Raw genomic sequence first — 16,778 nt, 5'->3', positions numbered from 1 at the left:
ATCTACCAAATCTAACTGACAGTCCAAACCTGGACAGTCCCAAACCTGACATGTTGCCCTCCTTCAATACGATGACGTCCCCTCCTGATCATGTCACTATATACTCCCAATAAGTATACTGGGTGGTCATCTTTATCCATGTGCATATGCTTCTTTGGTAAAATTTTTTAAAGCAAATACTTAAATTTCTCTATCCCCAACCTCTTTGTCTTCTTATTACTAGTTAATTGGTCTTCTGGCTAATCACTGGGCGGATTTCTGTCATCCCTCTGAATGTAATCTATCCGGAAAATACTTCCTATCTGGCTCCCAAACCACAGCAAGACCCAGGTAGCCACATGGCTTGGGTTTGGGTAGAAAACGTGGACCCATCAATGAGAGCTGGGGAGACCCATCATGACCCGGGGAGGCAGAAAACCACGGCTCTGGACTCAGGCATCCCAGGGTTGGAATCTCCTAGATTCAATGACCTCATTCGTCCTCCTCCTCTCCTCACCTGGTGGCAGCTGAATAATTGACCAAGACACTGCAGGTCTCAGAGATTCAGCAGGAATGCAGATCAGCAAATACATCTTCTTATTTAGTGACTTGGTAAAACTGATGTTCCCTTGCTCAGAAATGGTTATATTTTACAACCAACTTTTGTTAATTGACTACTATGAACACCCTTGTTAAAATATAAATTGGCGTCAGAAACCTCGTGTACAGTTAGTCCTTGGGACCTCTGCCAAATACATCAGGTAGGTCCACGGAATCCGAAAACCTCACAAGATTCAACCAAATCTGGCGAGCATGGACTGTGCTTAAATAGTGACGAGTACCAAACACCTGCGAATATTTAACCAAGAGGACTTGATGTTGTCCAGCACCAGAGAAGAAGTGGCTCCTTATGGATGCCTCAGCGAGGCTGATGCCACAGGTGGGTCCCGTTTCTGTGACAAGAGGCAGGGTAAGCTGGCCCCATGATCCAGCCGTTTTAGACATGACGCAGCAAGCTTTAAAACTGACATTTCAAGCACCCACAAAGAGATGGAATGTGTGGCACTTTGTTTTTATTTGGAATCATAAGAGAAACATTTTTAATAAACCCTTAACTTCTTCTCCATTAATGCTATTTAAATAGTGAATTCATAAAGACTGAAGTGATTTGTTTACTTATACTTAGCTGTAGAAAACTTACGTGCTTTTGTTTATCTGTTTACACCATCAAATCCAATCAAGCCAAACAAGATGGTCGACTGAAATGACTGATGAATGCAACCTGAGCTGACAGCTTTAAATTTGGGATGTGTTACTGATGTCAGGTTGATCAGTTCTCTGTCTAAAATTGATGCTATTTAAAGCTTTGAACAATTTAGATGTAGTCACTGAGTAAAATCCCAACGGGGTGAGAGAATTCCATCAGGGCTGATTCTGCTGTGGTGAATTTCCATGTGCGCAGGTGTCAGAGGGAGAGTGGCCTCTCCCGATGGGGTAGTGAGACAGAACAGGATGCAGGAGGGGCGGTGGGCTGGCGTCACTCACAGCAAAGGTAAAGAGGCTTAGAATAAAGATAGACGCATCTTCTCACAAGGAATCCCAAATGGCATAAGAGTGTGAATATTGGTCATTTCTGTTTCAAAACTTTTCAAGAAAGGAAAAAGTGAAGGGGAGGCAAGAAGTGAATATGTATCACGCTTCAATAACTCATCTGAAAATGAACCCCCAGGGAAATCATGGTAGTCGGTGGGGTAGACCAATGTTTTTATTAACAATATAAAAGGAATGTGTGGTGAAAGCAACGGTGACATAAGTACTGACAGTCAGTGGATGAATGATTATGTGTCCTGAGCACCTCAGGACACAGCAAACTAGAGCAATTCCACCAATCAAATGGCAAGAGAAGTCTAATCGAAGAACCATCCTTGTGCTGGAAGGGCAGAATGAGTCCAGTCCGGGGACTACTGGGGCCAGACTTGGGGAAATCAAGTTGTTGAAGGTAGCTGTGACTTTAGAGAGGTGTGCAACAGAGACATTAAGCCATTTCCAGTGTCTCTACCTTTAAAATAGTTTATTACTGGTCCAAATGTCCAAAGACGTATTAAAGAGGGAAAATATTGTTTACTGGACAGAAATTCTCTGGATATTTAGATTCTATTCCTGTCCAGGGATGTGAGAGAGGGGATATGTCAGCAGCTCAGATGTAAGCTGGAAGGTTCCCGTCGTTGTTAATGCAGCTTAGCCGTCTCTAGGAAAAAGGCAGCAAAATAATTGGGATCCTTCTATGTAGTTCCACCTAACAAAAGAAGAAATAAAGAGAAACTGTTATTTCCATTCAAATAATGGAGGAAAAGTAGTCTACAATTTAAACAGGAAGATTTGATGACATAAATTCAATCTAAAATATGCAGCATGTCGGAAGGTTACTGATGTGGACACCCTGTGGTTTGCACACTGAGAGATCAGCCCCCTCAAGAACCTGCTCACTGTTGATTTTCTCCTTCTGCGCGTGCTCTCCATCGTCCACAGTGCCCAGCGGGAGCATCATCACACTCTTTTGGATAACATCCTGGAATATATTGGCAATTGGTGTGGTTGATCCATCCCGGATCATATCTGGTTCTGTTCCAAACACTGAAACACAGGAAAAGAAGGCATTGAATAAATTAATGAGAAGACTACCCCCAGTGATCTCCGCAAATGTCGTGTTCACTTTATCTTTCTTTCTTTTTTTTTTTTTTTCCCACCATGAAATTTGGTGGCTGGGATAAGTAAGCGTCCTGATATCATGCAATTTATATTCTAAAATAGTCAATAGAGTCAAGAAGAAAACTGTGGTTGCCTTATTTACTATTATCTACTTTCAAAAAATATTTTTAAATAATATTTTAAAGTAACGTTAGACTTACAGAAAAGTTGCAAAAGTAGTACAGAGAGAGTTCTCATATATTCCTTACTCTGCTTTCCCTAATGTTAACATCTTACATAACTATTGTACAATTATCAAGAATAGGAAATTAACATTGGATAATATTATTAACTAGACTCAGCCTTTATTTGAATTTCACTCTTTCCCTTCTGCTGTACCAGGATCCAATGCAGAATCCCACACGGCATTTTGTCATTGCTCCTTAGTCTCCTCTTGTCTGTGACTGTTTCTCAGTCTTCCCTTGTCTTTCATGACCTTGACCCTGCTGAAGAGTACTGATCAGTTGTTTTGTAAAATGTCCCTCAGTTTGGGTTTATCTGACGTTTTTTCACGATTGGAAGAGGTCATGTGTTTTTGGCCAGAGTACCACAGAAGATGTACCTACCTACTTTTATGGTTGCTTCACGAATTAAGTATTAGAAACACTAATATTAAATATTAGGAACACATTTCTTTGGTGTTTTGTGTTTCTTTTGTAACCAACATATGAATAAATCGCTGTACTCAACTTTCACCTGAATGTTGCAGTGTTTGTACTCAACTTTCAAGGTATCCCAGGAAACAGTTTTAATGGATATCCTGGGGTCTAGAAAGAGATGAGTTGAAACCTTCTAGGCTATAGGGAAAGTTGCCAGAGATGGAGTGGGAATGAAAAATAAATGAAGACACAAAAGAGAACATGCCGTGTCTTCTGGATCCACAGAGCAAGGCGTGAATGTGAATAAAGATGATGTACACTCGTGCATTGCTTAACGACAGGATACATTCTGAGACATGCATCGTTAGGTGATTTAGTTGTTAGATGGTTTAATTGTTGTGTACTCACACAAACCTAGGTGGTATAGCCTACCACACGCCTAGGTGATATGGTGCTAATCTTATGGGACCACTGTCATACATGCAGTCCGTTGTTGACGAAAAACTCATTATGTGGCAGACGACTGTCCTTTGTTGGCAGGACTGGTTTAGCACACAGACAGACAAAAAGGTGCCTTATGCATTCCTGCATTTTCCTGTATTTCATGTCTTTACTGTTGAATTTGACATTTCAATCACACATCTCTCTTCAGCTGGCATTCCATTTAACTTCCTAACTCTTCTTCCTCTTTTCTTCACCCCCAAATTTTACTGGTAAAATACTGCTACAATTGAGGGCAGTGGGGATGATTGTGTAGAGAAGTATGGCTCTCGGTGTTGGACTTGTCCTCTAATTTTTGACGTCTGTGTCCCTTGTACTCATAGACGCAGAGAGTTAGTGCTCCAAGGAGGTCTGGAGGCCATTAAACCCAGAGCTCTGTGACCGGGAAGAGCAAGTCCCCACAGGGCAGCCCGGTGCCAGCTTGCTCGCTCCACTACAGTTTAGCTTCTTCATTTTTAACCCCAGAGGACTTCCTTTACTTTCGTGCAAGTTCAGCTGTGCTTTTAAAAGTTTTTATGTATCGGCCAATATTTCCATGAGTTTTGCAGAAGGAGGGTTGGGAGGTTTCCAAGTCCATCATTTTCCCCCAAATTCAGGTCTCCAGAACGTGAGTTTGAACCCTGGCTTCGCTACTTCTAGCTGAGTGCCCTCCAGCAAATTATTTAATCTCTTCTCGCCTTAATCTGCACCCCGGGGAGGGCTGTTGGGAGGATTCATGAGACAGTGTGTGTAAAGAGCCCTGAACCACACCGTTTACCGTCAGTAATGCAGCCCATATAAAAGGAGAGTCCACAGTGAAGTTTTAAAAGTGTCTGCTTTATCTACAGCCCCACCGGGTACCACCCCTTGTTCCCAGTGTAAACCAGCAATCAAAATAGCATAAGTCTAACCTGTTTTGATGGCTCTTTTTGCTGCAAGATACTGATTATCTTTAATATTTGCGATCCATGGGTGTAGTCCTAGTGCCATAGAAACAACCATCTGGTTGGAACGATTTCTTTGGGAAAATATATATTCAAGATGCTGCTTTACCTAAAGGTAACATTTTCAGTTGTAAGAGAAAATTTTGAGTAGCTCTCATAGCCTTGTATCAAGAAACTGATTGGAATCCCAAGCTGACGCATTCAAGCGTTCTGATTTTCCCTCAGCTCTTCCAGAGGGAGGACGCGGAGTGAGCCGGGTCTCCAGGACGGAGAGCTGCGCCCAGTGTGAGGAATGCTTGCTCTCACTCCCACCCCTCCCGAGACCCCCCAATCCCCCCTCCTGTCCCCACCCCTCCCCGACCACAGTGTCTCACTGTTAATGTCGGCTTATTATGAATTTGGGTAATTATGAAACCTTGAATGATATTGTGGGTAATACAAATATGATGAATGTTTGAGGTAATTATGAAACACAACACAAGTAGAACTTCTCAATTTGAATATCCCTCTTTTTGGACTTATCAGTATCTTAAGGAATATTTTGGGAACATTACACACTTGGAAATTTCCAAAAAGTGGGAGCAATTTCACGCTAAGCTGTGAAGGAGGCTCATTGACAGCATCTTTCTCTCTCCCCTGGGCTCCATTCCGGTTGCCATTATGGAAATCCACCAGAGAAAAACTCCATACTCTGAAATATTCATCCCTTCGACAAACATTTAAGGCACACCTGTCACGTGGCAGGAACTGTTCTAGGTGCTGGGACATAGCTGTGAGCAAGACGAAGACCGTCCTGCGCTCATGTAAAGTGTGTGCTGTGAGGAGGAGGAACAGTCCATCCAGAAAGGGAAGGAGGGAGGAAGATGGAAACAAAAAGACGGAGGGACGCAGAGGGGAAGGAGGATCTTTGAGAATGTAATTAGCGCTAAGACGACGATAAAAGCGGACAGTGGATGGAGAGAGGGCGCCGAGGTATTCCTTGAGCTCCCTTCTTCAGAGTCTACCTTCTGTGCAACTTGAGGTACACTGATGATAGGTCGATACTTCAGGCACGCACCTCCTTCCAGACACAAACATTTTCATTAAGGTGGCTGCTTTCAGGGGGTTCATTTCAGACATCATGGACGAACCAACGCTGGGGGTAAAGATTTTCCGGCTCAGTCCAGCCGTAGACAAGTAGCTTCTCCGTCTGTGTGTAAAACCCATCTTGCCTTTTTATGCACCATTTAGTTTTCAAAAATTTCCCATCACTCCAACTCCAAATGGTTATTTGTCTGATGACTGTAATTGCATATAATTGAGGGAAGAGATTTTTACTGAACAAAAATCCTGTTGGTTTCTTGACATTTGTTCCAGTCCCTTCTGTATTGGAAAAAAGTGATACTTCAATGCTAACAACTGAGTTGCTCACTACTGTGTGGCATGTGGCTCTCAGGAACGGCGCTGCTGGACAGAAGAACAATGCACGTTTGTTACCTGTGTTTCCACCACGGACATGTTCATGTGAGGGACTAGACGGATTGAAAATTTTCCTACAACTCGGCCAGGTATGACTGTTTTAGCTCCAGGCTCCTCAAAGGCGCCCTCAATCCCGTGAATAGAAAGAGATGGGTACCTCCATAGGTGCATTAGAATTTCCTCCTAAATTGAAATAAAAGTATTTTATTATATGAAAGAATGTTTAATTAAAACTCAGTTGAATTGTATTGCTTGCATCACCAATTTCTGTACATCTGTGACACGGTTAATGGCAAGTTAATTATCGCCTCACTTAGATATGTCTGGACAAACAGTACAAGTGGACTTTCCCCTCAGGACACGAGATCTCTGCTGCCTTCGCCTGCCCAAGCCACTCCTATTGGCGAGGGCCCCTCGTCGCTGAAGTTTGCAGTTACTAGATGGCAAAGGGGCCCTTTCAGAAACTTGGGTTCAGTTATAAATTTCTATCCCAGTCATTGCGATGATAATTTGTGTGCTAAATGTATTTTATTTTTCAGAAGGCTTCAAAGAACTCTGCAGATGTTTGAGCCAGTTTTCAATCTTGCTATGGCCGCTGTAGAGCTAGTCTGAGGAAGAGCTACACTTCATGATAAGAAACTCTATCGCTCTCTTCTGCATGCTTCTCCCTCTCTTGGCTGTTCCCCCAGGAACCAGCCATAGCTAGCAAACACCCTAGCAGGCAAGCGTTTTAGAAAGGAGGAGGAGGAGGAGGAGAAGGGAAAAGGAAAAAATCTAAATTTGCCAGTAACGCTTTCGGCTTTGGGTCTACTTATTACACCAAGGCAGCAGTGACGTGGCAGTCTACAGATTAGCCCCTAAGTCTCTTGGTTTTGTCTAGAAAAATGAACAATTAGCGTCATGGAGCTGGAATAACCTCAGACTATTCTCAATCTTTAAACAGTTAGGGAGCCCAGCTCACCGGCTGCAGGCCGGCTTGGGATTGAGTCCAGAAAACTGATTTGGAAAAACGCATCTGTGAAATGAGCAATTGCTCCACGGTTAGGTGCCTGAGTCCGGTGCCAGTGGGACCCCAGATAAAGGTCTGCTTGATCTAGACCACAGGGAAGTGGCCTTGAAAGTGAAAGTCCCCCTTGGAATTAACATCTGCTTTCAGTTCTAAGATGTGCAGATAAACAGGACACAGTAAATTAAGCCTTGGGAAAATATTTGTTACCATCATTCTTTGTTCAGATTATCCATCAACTTGTGATCATACCTTGGTGTCAAACAGAAATTTCTTAACCTGGCTGCTATTCCGGTATTCTTCTAGGTCCAGGTCAATGGCTTCGTACATTTGTTTTTTCCTCTTCAGTAAGAGGAGCCACGTGGTCATAGATTCCAGGGATCAGAATATGACCCGATGAGTCTACAAGGCTACCTACAAGATACACCCAGGAAACAAAGCCACACGGAGTCACCGGTATGCTGATGTTCTGGCCCTGGAGCAGGATCACTGGGGACTCTCCTGGGCTTGCAGCAGACCTTGTGACCGGCCCTGGTCCCCACAGCAGGGCCACTGACAGCAACTCACATCCCAGAGGTGATGGTCAGAAGAAAGAGCTGGTCACCAGGCAAACTCAGCCTGACTTGGACCCGCGTGAATGTCCACCTTGTCAATGGCGGGATGAAAACACACGGCTCTGCAGTAAATTCCATTGGGTATGACTTACCTGCATTATATCCCAGTTCTCAACTCCACCTTTATATCATAAACAAGCTTCTTTTTTTTAAATTTTATCTTATCCTGAGTTAAAAAGTAACACGTTCATTATTAAGAAACTTTTTTTTTTTGAGGAAGATTAGCCCTGAGCTAACTACTGCCAATCCTCCTCTTTTTGCTGAGGAAGACTGGCTCTGAGCTAACATCCGTGCCTATCGTCCTCTACTTTATACGTGGGATGCCTACCACAGCATGGCTTTTGCCAAGCGGTACCATGTCCGCACCTGGGATCCAAACCAGCAAACCCCAGGCTGCCGAGAAGCAGAACGTGCAAACTTAACCACTGCGCCACTGGGCCGGCCCCCAAAATTTTCAATATATATGTTTATATATATATATATACACACATACCTGAGAAACTGAAAACCATCACTCCTTCTCAATTTTTCTCCTCCTACATACACCATAATAATATAATAAATACTCATCTTTAATCAAAAGCATCATATCCCTGAGGTCTAGTCTATGAGATATACATCATGACCACAAAAGCCTCCACAGTGAATAAGAAGATACTCAAATCTGTTCTTTATGAAAGAGTTTTGGACCGATAGGAATGGGAGAAAATCATCAGTGACTATCTATAAAAGAAACAGAAGTCAAGATTTAGCAAACACTGCTCAATATCTTGAGAAAGTACTTATCAAAGATACAATGCAACTAGCAAGTAGACGAACAGAAATGACAGGAAAATGTCTCCAGGGCAGCCAACTTAATCCCCATTCAAGTAAAGACACTTCATAAAGATACGCTTCATATTCTTGATGGGACAGTCTTTCTTGACAATATCAGAAAATTACTGCGAAGCACTGTACTTTCAAATCTTTCTGTTAAAGTCGATAATTACAAAGCACAGAGTTGAAGGCTCTATGAGGATGGATGCCTTCCACCTAGTGATTGGACACCTGCTGTGTTCTAGGCCCCAGAGGAATGAATACACAGGACAGCGCTGTCTCTGACCACAAAAGGCTAAATATCAAGTGTGACCCGACATGAGCAGACCACCAGGTGGCTGGCTCTGTAGAGACACAATCAAAGCCAAGGTAAACACTCTACCAAAATCTACAGTAGTGGGGACGGCAGTAGTGCGATACATAACGGGCTTCCCAGCACTCTGAGAATGATCATAGACAGCAAAGCCCTGAGGTCTGAGGGTGTCAAGGGAGCAAAATGTGAAGCGATGTCATCACTGTTCTGGTTTTCAACCACATCCTCCTTGGGCCCCCTCTCCTGGTCCTCGGAGGACTTTGCCCAGACTTGTGTAATCCCACTTTGGGGACAGTACTGCAGATTGCTGTGCATGCATCAGCCTCCCTGCAGGTCCTGAGTTATGGAATTCTCCTCATTTAGCCCAATCAAGCATGTTGTATACTGAGTAAATGACACAAACTCATTAGTAAAATTCAAGTCAAAATAATAAGCTGAGCACTGAGCGATTGGGACTGTCACTGATTGGCAGTCCACCCTCTAGCACCCTCACCAAAATCAAAACAAAACATCAAAGTACCGCCAATAATACAATCACTAAGTCTTCCCTTTAGGATATGTCCCTCAACTTCTGCTGGCATTCTTGTGTGGAAGAACAGAGCTGCAAAGATGAATAAGAGACAGACCCTGCTCACAAACCAGCCAGAAAGATGCAGGGTAAAGAAATAACTCTGGGTCCACGTGCAAAGAGCTCTAAAGAGGGGCAAACCGTCAGGAGCACAGAGAGCACACGGTGAACCAGCCAAGGAGGAAGCGTCAGGGAAGACGACGGCATCACAGTGGGGCCTCAGAGGTTGAGTAGGAGGCGACAGGCACAGTCTCAGTGGTGAGAAGAGAGATGCATGTCTGAAACATCCAGATTGACAACAACGAAGACCCGAAATACTCTAGCAGCCAGGATGCTCAGTGTCCATCTTATGACACTGAGCTGTGACATTTTTCCTGTCAATTTAGCTGGTGTTACCAGACATTACCACAGTGCGTGTTTGTGTATTGGGGGATTCAGATGTCATTAGCACATTAGGCTGTGATTTGAGCAGCACGGGCTCTCCACATGTCACTGCACATCTCCCGTAGAACTGCCCGGCCCGGTCCTCGGTGTAGGTTTCCACCTCGGACCCTGTTTTCTCAGGACACAAAGCAGCCATCCCAGCTGCTGGCTCAGGCTGTGCCAGCAGACACACATCCTGACAGGAGAGAAGCGACATGTCCTCCTTTTCCTTCCCTTTACATCCTACGGCGCCGTGATAGTTGGTGCGTCCTTCCGGGCTTCAGAAACAGTTCAGACCTTCACCGAGCCTTTCCAATCTAAAAACTTCTTGCCTTTCCCCTCACTTTCCACCAAGGGGGTCATCTCCTGCTATGTTGATGAGTTAGATCATTACAAGAAATACTTGAGCTCACTGCCGCAAAGTCTACAAATATCCCACCATTCTTAACCATCAATGACTCCTCTCCTGATTCCATTGAAAATTCATCTTGATCCTTGGTTTAGCCTAATTGTCTCCCTTCTTCCTCCTCTCTAGAGAAGTTTTATTATTGATTCCAAACGTCATGTTCTCTGCTAGCAATCTCCCCTCCCCTCCCCCATCGAATTCCTTTCACTCATTCAATCTCTTCATTGTTGAAACAACAGCCTCTCCTGAACCCATTTCTCTCTAGTTCTCACCCCACGTCTTCCTTCCCCTTCACAATGAAGCTGAAAGATCAGTGTTCATGGAATTACCAGCTCCTCACTCCCCCACACTTCAGACAATGGTCTGTGTATTAATCAATCTTGATAATATCACAGCTATCTCCCCATAATTAAATCCAAAGAGTGTTTCTGCATCTTTCTATTACTTGGAACAAACGCAGAACCGGGCCACGATTTTCTTTTGGAATGATTCCCTGTCCTCCGTTTCTCGACATCTCAGGCTCCTGACTGCCTGTGAACCAGCTCACACTCCCTGGTGTCCTTCACAGGGTCCTTCTCACACAGCACTATTGCGAAAGCTCAGGACTCAATGTGAGCCCTATTCTCTCCATTGACCCTACGTTGTCTCAGTACTCTTGTGCATTTCTTCTATTGCTTCAATGCCTTCCACTGTTATCTCTATGATGGCGATGTCTAAAAACCACGTCCAGATCTTATTTCTGAGCTATAATGCTCCAGGTGTATGTTATAGGCACCTTAAGCAAACATATTTCCAACGGAAGCTGTTAACTCCCCCTCGCCAACTAGACACCCCTTCACCTCTCGGTCTCCGATCTCGTCTGATGACTACAGTTGACATCCAGGGAGTGATGTTTAACGCAAACTCTCAGAACCACCTGACAGAACAAGCACTGCTGCTGCCAGCACACTGAGCAGTCACCCTTCATCTCCGCCCCAGGATCCACACACGTATTCCTACTCTATACTCCGTTTCAGTTCAAAACGTCAGGTCCTCCGAGATCCCTTTGTTCAAACTGCTGCTGAAGTAAGCCTTCCCTCCCCGCCTGTTGTCTGGTGACTTTCCCTTCAGGCCACTGTGGAACAAATTAGGACATTCTTTTGATTGCATATTGTGTAACCTTTGAAATTGTCTCAAATAATAGTAAAATGATTATAATCACAGTGGATATTTGACAACTGAGATATGAAAGTAGAGAGCAGAATCCTGATTTTATAAAAACAAATGCATGTTGACCTCTGCAGGGAAAGTTCATCCTCTGTCGCACCAAACAGCATCATCCCAGGGGATGAGACAGTGAAGCACGAGGCCTGTGCTCATTAAAGAACAAGGTTCCTGCCAGGAGGCCAGAAAGTTTGTTTTTCCATTGTTTCACCTCACAGTTAGACGCTTTGCGTGCCCTACGTGAGCAATTCATTTGATTTTTTTTGTTTCTTTTCCAGATTGGCGCCTGAACCAACATCTGTTGCCAATCTTTTTCTTCTTCTTCCCCTTCTTCTTCTCCCCAACCTCCCCTCCCCAGTTCATAGTTGTGTATCCTAGTTGTAGGACCTTCTGGTTGTGCCATGTGGGATGCCCTCTCAGCATGGCCTGATGAGCCGTGCCATGTCCCTGTCCAGGATCCGAACCCTGGGCTGCTGAAGCGGGGCACGGGAACTCCACCACGTGGCTGTGGGGCTGGCCCCCCAACTCATTGAATTTAACATGTGCTCTCTCTCTCTCTCTCTCTCTCTCTGGGTTGTCTTGTTTCAGTTTCGATGGGCTGGGGAGTAAGGTGAACATCCCTGAGGACTCCCCTTGCTGAGTGGACATGTGTGGTCCTGGTGAAAGCCCTCACCCAGTGGGGCTCCTAGAGATGTGACTCAGGGCCACTAATTCCCTTTTGGTGCCTGGCAAACTGGGACTCATCTTCCTCTGTCTGCTATTTGCTCTGTATTATGTCTGCTCCTTTGGAAGACAAAAATTTGTGTCCAAAGGGAAAGTTCCAGAAATGCTTCCAGGGATGATGATGGGACTTTGATTTCCAAGTGAGTATTTCTGGCATCTGATTCAATTCCGTTGTCCTTAATCAAAAGCTGGCTCGTTCTGGATTGGTTCCATCCTTTCACAGCGATAGCACCATCTTCTACGGTCATTACCAAAAATGATCATTTCATTTGAAAGCTCTTCCCTTAGAAGCCACTGCTGTGTTAGTACTTTATCAAGTTAAAACACTTAATTTTACATGCCTGGGTTTCTGTTTTGGTTTTTTGGTTTTTGAAAGCAGCTGAGCATGTTTGAACTGAAAATGAAAAGTATTTATTATGGAAGTACCCATGCTACCTCATTAGGATAGAATAGGACATATCATTTATTTGTTATAAGATGCGAAAATTCAGAAGTTTTCCCTTGATCGGTAAAATTGCCCCTCTCAAGAAAGGTTTTTTTCTTTATGTTCAGTAACTTATTTTGGAGACCCACGGGGTCATGTCCAGTGAGATAGTTCTGTTGGAGTGAGGATAGTGCTGCTACAACCTGTCCTTCGTGCCACCTGCGACATGCCCTACTCTGCACCAAAGACCAAGGACGGTCCTTCTGAAGACAGGGCTATGTTTGCATTATGAGTTGAGAGATGCTGAAAAGACCTCCTATGGTTTCCCTTATACCCTACACTACACAAATAGACACTTATGCTTTTAAGTCTTGACATTTCATCTCGAGTGTCTGTTAAAACGTGAGTATCTAGGATAGAAAGCGGCTGTCCTCCAGAATCTTACCAGGGTTTCCTGCTGGCCACTTTGGAGGACAGAGCAGAGTGACCCACTAGGGGAGGGGCGCATGACTGCCGGGCCTTGGGGAAGAGCTGACCGGAAGCTGACTCACCAAGGACTGTCCATGCTTGTCTTGGTTTGCAGTGACAGCAGCTGAACGCAACTTAAAGGATTTTAATTTGCATGCAGCTTTGCACAACAACTTTCCATCTTACTTCATCCTCCTTGCTTCCTGTGACATTTGGGGATGGCATAGTTTCAGGGATTCACTGAACTCGTTTACAGTGTTCAAATAGTCTTGTATGATGTGTGCGCTTGTTAATTGAGGTATAATTGACATATACTTTATATTAGTTTCATTTGTACAATATAATGATTTGCATGTATCGTGAAATAACCACCACGATAAGTCTAACTAACGTCTGTCCCCAGACGTAGTCAATATTCATTTTCTGGATGAGGACATGTTGTGTTTTAAGGTGCAGAAGAATCGGTAATGATGTCATACTTTTCCGTATGCAACTTGATGAATTTGAACATAAGTGTCCACCCATGAGACCATCACCACCATCGAGGCCATAAACATATCCATCATCTACCAAAGTTTTCTCCCACCCCCTTTACTATTATCATTATTTTGCTTTAAGAACACTTAACAGAATATATACTCTGTTAGAAATTTGAAGTACAAAACACAATACCGTGAGATTGCTACATTATACGCTAGGTTTAATTTTTAGAGGAACCTCCAGACTATTTTCCATCATTACAGTATTAGTTTACGTTCCCATCAACAGTTGCAAGGCTTCCTTTTCCTCCACAACCTCACCAACATTTGTCACCTCTACTTTTTTTGATAATAGCCGCCCTAACCGGTGTCAAGTGATATCTCCTTGTGGTTTTGATTTGCATTTCCCTAAAGATTAGTGATGCTGAGCACCTTTTCATGTGGCTGTTGGCCATTTGTGTGTCTTCTTTGGAAAAATGGCTATTCTACTCCTTTGCCCATTTGTTAACTGAGTGCCTTGGTGTTTTTGCTATTGACCCGAGAGATGAAAAAAGAAAAAAAAATGTCCAGGCATTATGGATGCTTCCCAGTTGATGCAGATGATTTTGTCTTTATGGTGATGACAAAATATCGTGTTGTGTGCTTTTTCTTCAGCAGTTATCATAAGACTAGCAGTAGAATGGCAAAGCAGATAATCAGGATCTCCCGGGTTTCCAGTTTTACAACACAAATAAGACGAGTGGTAAGGAATTTTTGATTATTTCAAGGAAATTATTGAGATCACAGTCCGTGGAATGTAGGACTGACAGGTCCACGAGGAAATTAAAGTGAGGACATGGTGATCTGGCATCACTTCCGATCTGAAGGAACAGGTATCTTCTGTATGAATGTTTGAAGACATATTGGAAATCAGGAATTTGTGGTGGATGAATACATTTTCTGAAGGGTTTATTTCTTTATTTAGGAGGAAGATTACCCTGAGCTAACATCTGTGCCAGTCTTCCTCTCCTTTGTCCGTGGGATGCCTCCACAGCGTGGCCGATGAGTGGAGTAGGTCTGCACCTGGGATCTGAACCCGCAAACCTCAGGCCCCTGAAGCAGAACACACGCAACTTTAACCACTCAGCCATGGGGCTGGACTCTAACTTATTTAGTTGTGAACATGATCGTTTGGGTTATGTAAATATCAGGACCTGGGAGTGAGTCGCTAAGAGTGGGGTAGTTGATAATGTCACAATTGATTTAGACCCTAAAGAGGCTAAGAGCAACAACTGGCCAATGGGTTAACCAAAGGAATAGTCAGAAAACACAGAAAGGATGGGAATTGGGATCTATAGTAAGCTGGGGGATCACGTGTCCTCAGAGAGAGTGCCAGGACTTGCACAGGTGAGAATGGCAAGAGCAATAAAAGAGAATAAAATCACACTGAAACAAGGAGGGGGTGTTACGAGACGGGGGAGGAAAACTGATCTGGAGCAGTCCTGAGTTTTGACCTTGAGCTTTCTGTCCTTGACCCAAATCTGCTTGACGATGTCCTGGGACACAGGTCAGAAGAGCTCCAGAGGGAGAGAGGAAGGGTGGAAGTATAGGGAAACTGAGATAATTGTCCTAAGAAGCCATGCTTCATTTCTCATTTGGGTCCAGTTTCATGATTACTTTTACAGGATGAGAGGAAAAGAAGTGATGATGGTCAAGTCTTCGCAGAGGAAGCTGCGTGATCGTGGGAATCAACCCAAACCAAAGCCCGGATTAAGAATTCCCATCTCTTTGAGGATGCGCAGTTACATATTCAGAAGGCCAGTTACTAGAATGCCATCCCACCCAGCAGTGAGGGGTCGCTGGGAGAGCACGTGGCACCAGCCCCAACAGGTCTGCTGGCAGGAGAGAAGTGGCAAGCCCTTTGGAACTTGCCGTAGCCTTGCAAAATTGCACCTTGCAGCAGAGGTGAATTCCTGCGGGGTGCGCTCGCATGGGGTGCCCCGTCCAGTCCCATACACACCCCTGCCCTTCCTCAGATTTGGCAGAGATGATTCTGGGAACTGGTCTGGGCATCCCATAGCTCCACGGCCAACAATTGCTGGTGACTGTGGAAGATCTGAGCAAACAGGAGGGGACGGGGAAGAGGGCGGGAGAGAGCGATTGTGGACAGGCTCAGCAGCCAGGCAGAGAAAGTGAGCGCCCAAGAAGGATGTGCTGACAGCACCAGGAAAGAGAGGAGACGCTGGTGCCCCTGAGATGGAGCCCGGCACTTCACTGACGTCTCCTTGAAGGGTCCCACGTTTTCTTGCTTGAGCTCTTGCAACTTCAAGACATACCAATCCTTTTCTTTTATTAAACTCCTCTGTGGGACGTAGGAAGCATAGACAGGGATTTCTTGTGGAGGAGAGACTGGATTTCAGCTGAGTAGAGCAAGGAGGGCTTTCCGTTTCACGGTGCTCTCGCATTTTCCTTTCCGAAGTATATTATTTATCTGCGCTTGAAAGTCACAGAGAGTTACCGATTCGCGGGATGATTCCGTTGTCGCCCTCACAGCGACACAGTAAAACCTACCTAGTCGGAATGGATCATTCCTTCTGTGCAATACTCCGGTAGACTCCAAAGATCATTTCAAAAGCGCTGGTATATCTCTGTTCTCAAATAAGAGGTCTGCTTCCAGGTCTCCATTTTTCTGCTCTTTATTGCATGTTAATTCAGAGTTGCAAGGAGGAAAGACCACATTTGCCTCAATCTTTAGATCTCTATGTGCTGGAAATTGGATTCACAGAAATGGACAAGGCCTTTGAGGGATCGTGCTGTCAACAGAGACCTTTTCCGGCATCAGCAACGTGACAATAAACCGCTGCTTGTTAGGACTTGATTGTCTATTGGAGGGATGGAGCTTGCAGTATTATGGAAATCCTCTTTAGAATTGCTTACCTTCACGTGACAGATTTATCAGTTTCTGAGAGTGATGTGTTAAAATAACCTAGGGTGGCGCAGGGCTTAAACTGGCCCACTCCACTTTGGAGGCCCGGCATTGGCACGTTCGGGTCACGGTTGTGGACATTCACACCGCTTATCGGGCCATGCTGTGGCAGACATCCCACGTGTTAAATAGAGGAAGATGGGCACAGATCTTAGCCCAAGG

Source organism: Equus caballus, unplaced genomic scaffold (genome assembly GCF_041296265.1).
Source record: "Equus caballus isolate H_3958 breed thoroughbred unplaced genomic scaffold, TB-T2T haplotype2-0000448, whole genome shotgun sequence".
NCBI lineage: Eukaryota > Metazoa > Chordata > Mammalia > Perissodactyla > Equidae > Equus > Equus caballus.
Note: the sequence above shows the minus strand (reverse complement) of the source record.